The sequence below is a fragment of the Apteryx rowi genome, unplaced genomic scaffold, assembly GCF_003343035.1.
Source record: "Apteryx rowi isolate R43461 unplaced genomic scaffold, aptRow1 scaffold_3, whole genome shotgun sequence".
In the NCBI taxonomy this organism is placed as follows: domain Eukaryota; kingdom Metazoa; phylum Chordata; class Aves; order Apterygiformes; family Apterygidae; genus Apteryx; species Apteryx rowi.
Window position 1 is genome coordinate 3,977,083 of NW_020449418.1, and position 6,057 is coordinate 3,983,139.

The window sequence follows — 6,057 nt, forward strand, 5'->3', positions numbered from 1 at the left end:
TTTATTCAGTATAACACTCATGGGGTTAGTAGTGCTTTTTCTTGCATATTTATCCCCTCTTCTTTATTTTCCTTTAGAAGAAAATTAAAGCTGTATCATGTTTTGATAAACTTTCAACCTGAAAAAGCCAAGAAAAGACAAAGTTAATTGTGTTTATGAAAGTGAGGTGATATTGCAATGAAATCAGTGGTTCAGGGCTTATCTCAAATTCCATGCTCTGACCCAGATGCCTGTTTAGCCAGAGGACAGTGCTGACACAAGAGCAATTGGGCATGAACGCATGGCCACCTACAAATTTTGGCTGGAAATTAGAGGAGGGTTGTTGACCATTAGAGCAATTAGGTTCTGGAACAACCTTTTAGCAGGGGCGTTGGGAACGGAAAATCTCACTGCTTTTGAAATTAAGCTTATTAAAGTCATTATATGATGTATTGTCTGCAATAGCTGGGGATAGACTTGATGTCTCAGGAGGCCGATGAGAGTGCTAAAGTGCTGTGTGACATTGACTACCCACCTTCAAATCTGAATTTCAGAGGCACCCGTCACTTATCCCAGCGGAAGGGTTTCAGTTGTGTAAAGATGCCTTTGGTGCTTTATTGTAGGGTGAGTTTTCTTCCCCTAGGAATAAGGATAAGCTTTACAATTGCTTTAGTCCTAAAAAGATTATGGAGATGACAAATCTTCATGATTCAAGCCATAAATGGATTACAAGCAGGATCAAGAAGAAACTTTCCTGCATGGGACAGACTTTCTGCATCACTTATGGAGGTTTTGTTCCTTCTTTTGAAATCACGGCAGGGGCTGCTGAAGGCTCGCTGGCCTTGGCCTCTTCTCGTCAGGCAAGTCTCCGTGCTGCTGATCGTGTGGATGGCGCGGTGGATGGAGATGCTTCTGCCTGTGCTGTCTGCCCGCGAGCTGCTGGGGTGGCCGGGTGCCACGGCGTAAAACCTGCTTTTGCGGAGCTGGTGTAGGAGAGGTAACGTCTAGGTGAGGGAGGGCAGATAATAGTGAGGACTGTTCCTTTGGGTCAGGCTGCAGCTCGGTGTTTAAAGAAAGCCTTGACAAGCGAAACCAAACTCATAGTAAGCTGCCAAAGCATCGCATTTTTGGAGGATCAAAGTGGGTGCTCTCTTACTCTCTTTGGGCTTAACTCTGTTTCTCCCTGTTCGCAGGGTCAGTGAAACTCTTTCTCAATACACTTCCTGCGTTCAGCTAAATACAACAAAAAATCTGCATAACAGGTGAAGCATTTGCTTTTGTGAGGACCCGATTCCGCAGAAATACTTTGCCGCTTTCCCTGGAGCTGCAGCCTTTTCACCCTCTGTAAAGCCATGTGTCTAATCAGTGGACCTAGCCGAGCTACTCATTAGAAACTTGGCCAAACCACAAACATTTGTTTCCTTGCTTTATGCCAAACTCCGAGAAAGGAGGAGGGAGTGGCATGGAGCTCATGTTAATGAGTTCTTCGTTCCCCACAGAGAGATAATCAGAGCACTGCTCAGAGATTCATCAACATTTTTTATTAGCACTTTAATGACCTACATGTTTTTTTTTTTAAGGAGTTACTTCAGCTAAGAGCTAGATAATTCCTCATGCAGCTGTGGTTTAGGAGGCAGCTCTGGGGACATGCATGCCAAATTACTTTAGCTCTAGTTTAAAAAAAAAAAAAAAATAAAGGACATACTATAAGGCTTCCTGGGTGCCTCTTTTCTCAATCAAGGGCATTATGTCCTCAGTCCATCTCTTCTGGGTTGCGTGGGGGTTTTTGCTTTCTTTTGCAATCATTGCAGCTTTGAGAGCTGTATGGCAAAAATGCCAAGCACTAACGGCACTGTATGTTCTCCATGTGCAAAGGACCTTAACAGCCCCCCGAGCCGCTGGCGGCACCTCCGACGGCCACAGCGAGGCAGGCTCCTTCGGGGGCCAGGAAAGGTGTTTCCAGGGGCGAGCGCTGAACCGCTACAGACCACTTCAGCTTCTCTTAGACAGGTGAGCTCACGTTTTCTAAATGCTGGGACCTGGACGCTTTTCTCCACTGCTCCAGGGTGAAGCCCTAGTCAAGGTGCCTGCTGAGGCCCCTTGCACGTGGCAGGAGACCTTGTTACAGCGATCGGTTCATTGCCACGGGAGCAGTGGCTGGAGACTGCTCTCGTGGAGGAGGCTGCTCAGAAATTAGACCAAGTTCAGTATTTGCAGCTTCTTTCTTGAGAAAGTTTCACAATAAGACCGTTACTATTCAGCTCTCCTGCTTCCCAGCACGCTGGCAGAGTTCAGGGCTTTGCTTTTTCTTTTATGAAATCCCAAACAGTTTGAGGCCTCCATATTTGAAGAAATGTCCCTCTTCCCGTAACAAACGCCATGGTGGAAGTCAATAAAGGCGGCTGCTCTGGAGTCCCTTTGGTTGGAAAGAGAGAGAGCTGCTGGCTTTATGCTGTCACTTAGGAGGGCCCTTGGCTGGAAATGGCAGCACAATTTCTTCCCATGCCGCCCCCGCTCCCCTGTGGCCACATTTCCTTCTGGTCTTCTGGAGAGATCTGTGAGAATATATGCATTAGAGGCAGGGAGCTAGTCAAATACTGCAGGATAATTGGGGGCTATAGGAGTGTTATAAAGGAATACTATTTACTTTTTCCTGAATCGAACCCTGAGTGTTTCCTGTCAGACTTTAATACAATGGAACACAAATGTACAGTTCGTTACGTTCACATTTCCTCCAAAGCGGAGTCTCTTTCCTTCAACCCCAGAGGACAGGAAAGGATGCTTTCTGCCCCCACTAGAGTCTGTCAACTGCCTTTGACTCATTTGAAATGGGATTTGAAATAGTCAGCATTCATTGTAGGTTGCTTCACTTCTAATATATGCTGCCTTAGGGTCGGAGAGGTGTAAATGTGGAGGAATCCCTTTGAAATCAAGGAGAACTTCACTGGCGTAACATCAGCATGGATGGAAGGAAAATGAAGTCTGTGAGGAGTAAAATGCTGATGCTGGGGCTGGTGGGGTGGGGAATAAAGATTCGCAACACTAGTCCAGAAAAATAGTAGCTCGTATCATATTAAAAAAACATAGTTCTCATTTCCTCCTTATCCCTTCAGGTCAGGAAAGAACATCCTGCTCTTCTAATATGAGCAAAATACAAGTTATTTTTGGAAAAAAAATCACTTTCAGAGAACATTTTTAAAAAGACATGTCTAATCTATAATTCTGATGATGCATTTGGAGCACAGTACATCCTTTTGCGGCAAGAAATCCACGGTTATCAGCTCAGCATCATCTGAACTCAGGCAAAAGGTTTACATTGGTTCAACAAAAAATCAAGAATTCTTTATTAGCGTGTTAGCTGCGACTTGAAGCTAAACCACCACCCTTATCTGGGTGTGCTGTCGCCAGACCCGCACCGGCTGGGAAGTCCGTTGTAGCTGCGTTTGTACGCTGGTGCGGGGAGAGGAGCAGGGAAGTAGCATAGCGTAAGGTCGCGGGCTGCATGGGGGAATGTGTGTGGATTCAGGCCTCGCAACCATCTCTGCTTGTACTGGACTCTGGCGTAAGCTTCCCCTTTCTTCATTATCTCAAGACAAATTGGACCCAAGACGAAGCTGGAGCCACGCTCTGTCCTCGGCGGTGATGAGCCTCTCCGCGTTGTACTCGTTGTTCTAACTGGATCCGCAAGGGAACGTGTGGTGTAATCTCCTCCTGGACAGGAGTTCTGAAGCTGAGAGCATAAGGTCAAATTCAGGACCCTTTGGCAAACCATTACTTTTCATGTGTGATGAATCACACGGTACGACAGCACAGACATGAAATCAGCCTCAAATTTGTTAATATGCATAAAAAATAGTAAATCAGAAATAATGTTTGATTTCTGATTCCATATCAGTAACTGATACTCCCGATGCCCCCCTTTTGAAGCAAATAAGATTCAAGACCATATGCTAGCATGATCTCTAACAAGGATAAACAAATTGTAGCGAGGTTAATCATTTACCATTTGAAGATTAACACGCTGCCAATGTACTACAAAAAGAGTTCCACTTTCCCTTTAAATATCATTCTTCACACGTAAGATTTTAGCTCCTCTCAATGTCAAGGGCCCCAAATACCTAAGCAGACTCTTGGGAATGACCTCATATGTATTTTCTGAGTATATTCCCAGCGTTTGGATGGCCTCCTTTCAGCTGATTGAAAGCCAAGGGTGCAGGAGCTGGGTCCCCCTGCGCGGGAGGCTGCGAGATTTGCCGGCAGGATTCCCCCAAGCGCAGGACGGGTCAACAGGCTGGACGCTGAGCTCTGGCTCTGCCGAGCGCGTCAGCGCGCGCTCGGTATAATGTAGCTTTTGTCGCTGCAGTCACTGAGAGCAGGCTCAAAAAATCCATCCAAAGATATTCCTATGAAGTCAGTGGATTACTCATATACTTAAAGCACTGATTTCCCTGGCGGGACAAATTGTGGTCAGTGCTTTCCATAGTAAAGGACATCAGCTTGCTTCTGCTGACTGTTTCATTTTGTTCTCAGCCAGGAAGCAGAGAAGGACAGCGTTGCCCGATGGTCAGGTCTGTGCAAACAGACTGTGGAAACTCAAAACAAAACAAATCAATCACAGAGGTATGTGCATAGTGTGCGAGAGAAAACTCTTTGCCTGTCTTTGCCCAGCAAATCCAGGCCATTTTTCAGAACGTTTTAACCAGCTCTAAGTTTGTCTCTTTTCATACTGTTGATGTACCATAAATTGCCAAGTCAGTGGTTTTAACCGGGGGTATCTGAACTCTCTTGGACTCCAGTGGGGAAAGAAATGAATCTGCACAGCAGACTTCAGTGTTACAGCTGTTTCACTAAGGGAGATAAGGAAAGTGTGGAGGAGGGAAAACACAAATCCTCTTTAACAGCAATAATATGTAATTTTATGTGGGACTGCTTATATACTACAAAACAACACACAGATTGACAAAAGTTCTAAAAATGTTGAAGTGTTACATGGCAGAAGAGGAAGCTCAGACTACTGTGCAAAAAACAGGCCTTGGGTTGTCTGAAAAGAGATGGTGAAAACAAAGCAAACGTCAACACAGTTGCCTAGAGTTCAGCAGGGTGGGAGATGCGTTAGTACAAATTAAGTATCTGGCCCCCTGTAGTTCTGCAAATGATCAGAAAAGACATTAATGTCATTAGTAAAAACAAAAAACATGCCTATACTTATTTGTAATAAGGTCTGGCTAATGTATAATTAGCTTGTTTCACAAGAAGTCTTTTACAGTCTCGGAGAATAGTCTCTTTGCCATGCTAAAGTTCACAGGAAAATTCCCATTGTTTCAATGTAGCTACAAATTCCCCATCAGTTTCTACACCCTAACATGAACTGACATTAACATATGCAACACATCATATAAATCCATGTGAACTATATATATACACATAGACACACATTAGTTTTGTTTGATTATTTATTTTACGGGGTAGTCTTTGATCAAAAATGTTTGTTTCCCAAGAGGCAATAACACTGTTCTGCCAAGCAGGACAGTGAGTTATGTTGTGGATTTGTGGTATGTACACACAGGATTACCCTTTAGATGTCTTGAACACATCCAGTTGTGCATGCTTGATTGAGCCAGTTCCCTGTCTTTCTACTGGGACACTTCTCAACATTTGAGCATGGCTTTAATGAGTTATTTAAACAAGTGCCTAACTATGGATATACACAGCCCAAGCGAGATCCACTGGAATGGGACATGTCCTTGTTCACCTGCTGGACTGAGCTCTTGATTTAGATCCCAGTGTCAAACATATGATGCAGGGTGACACCAAATGGCATTGTACAAGACTGCAATTTGAGATGCCACTCCTCAAAGTTGGAGAGTCTTTAGTCTTTGGTATAGGTCTTGGATGGTGAAGGATAGGACAATGGCATGCAACTGTTCAGCTGACAGAATCACAGAATCACAGAATCACTGAGGTTGGAAGGGACCTCTGGAGATCATCTAGTCCAACCCCCCTGCTCAAGCAGGGTCACCTAGAGCACATTGCACAGGATTGCATCCAGGCGCATTTTGAATATCTCCAGAGAAGGAG

The 6,057-nt window shown here is 44.7% G+C and overlaps 1 long non-coding RNA gene across 1 annotated transcript; it reads left to right on the plus strand.

Moving 5' to 3' along the window:
- The first annotated feature begins 805 nt into the window (after window positions 1-805).
- LOC112968052 lies at window positions 806-4,555 on the plus strand. The gene is made up of 3 exons (XR_003254196.1): window positions 806-976; window positions 1,855-1,989; window positions 4,510-4,555. It is a non-coding gene; the product is annotated as an uncharacterized LOC112968052 (long non-coding RNA).
- Window positions 4,556-6,057: the final 1,502 nt, after the last annotated feature.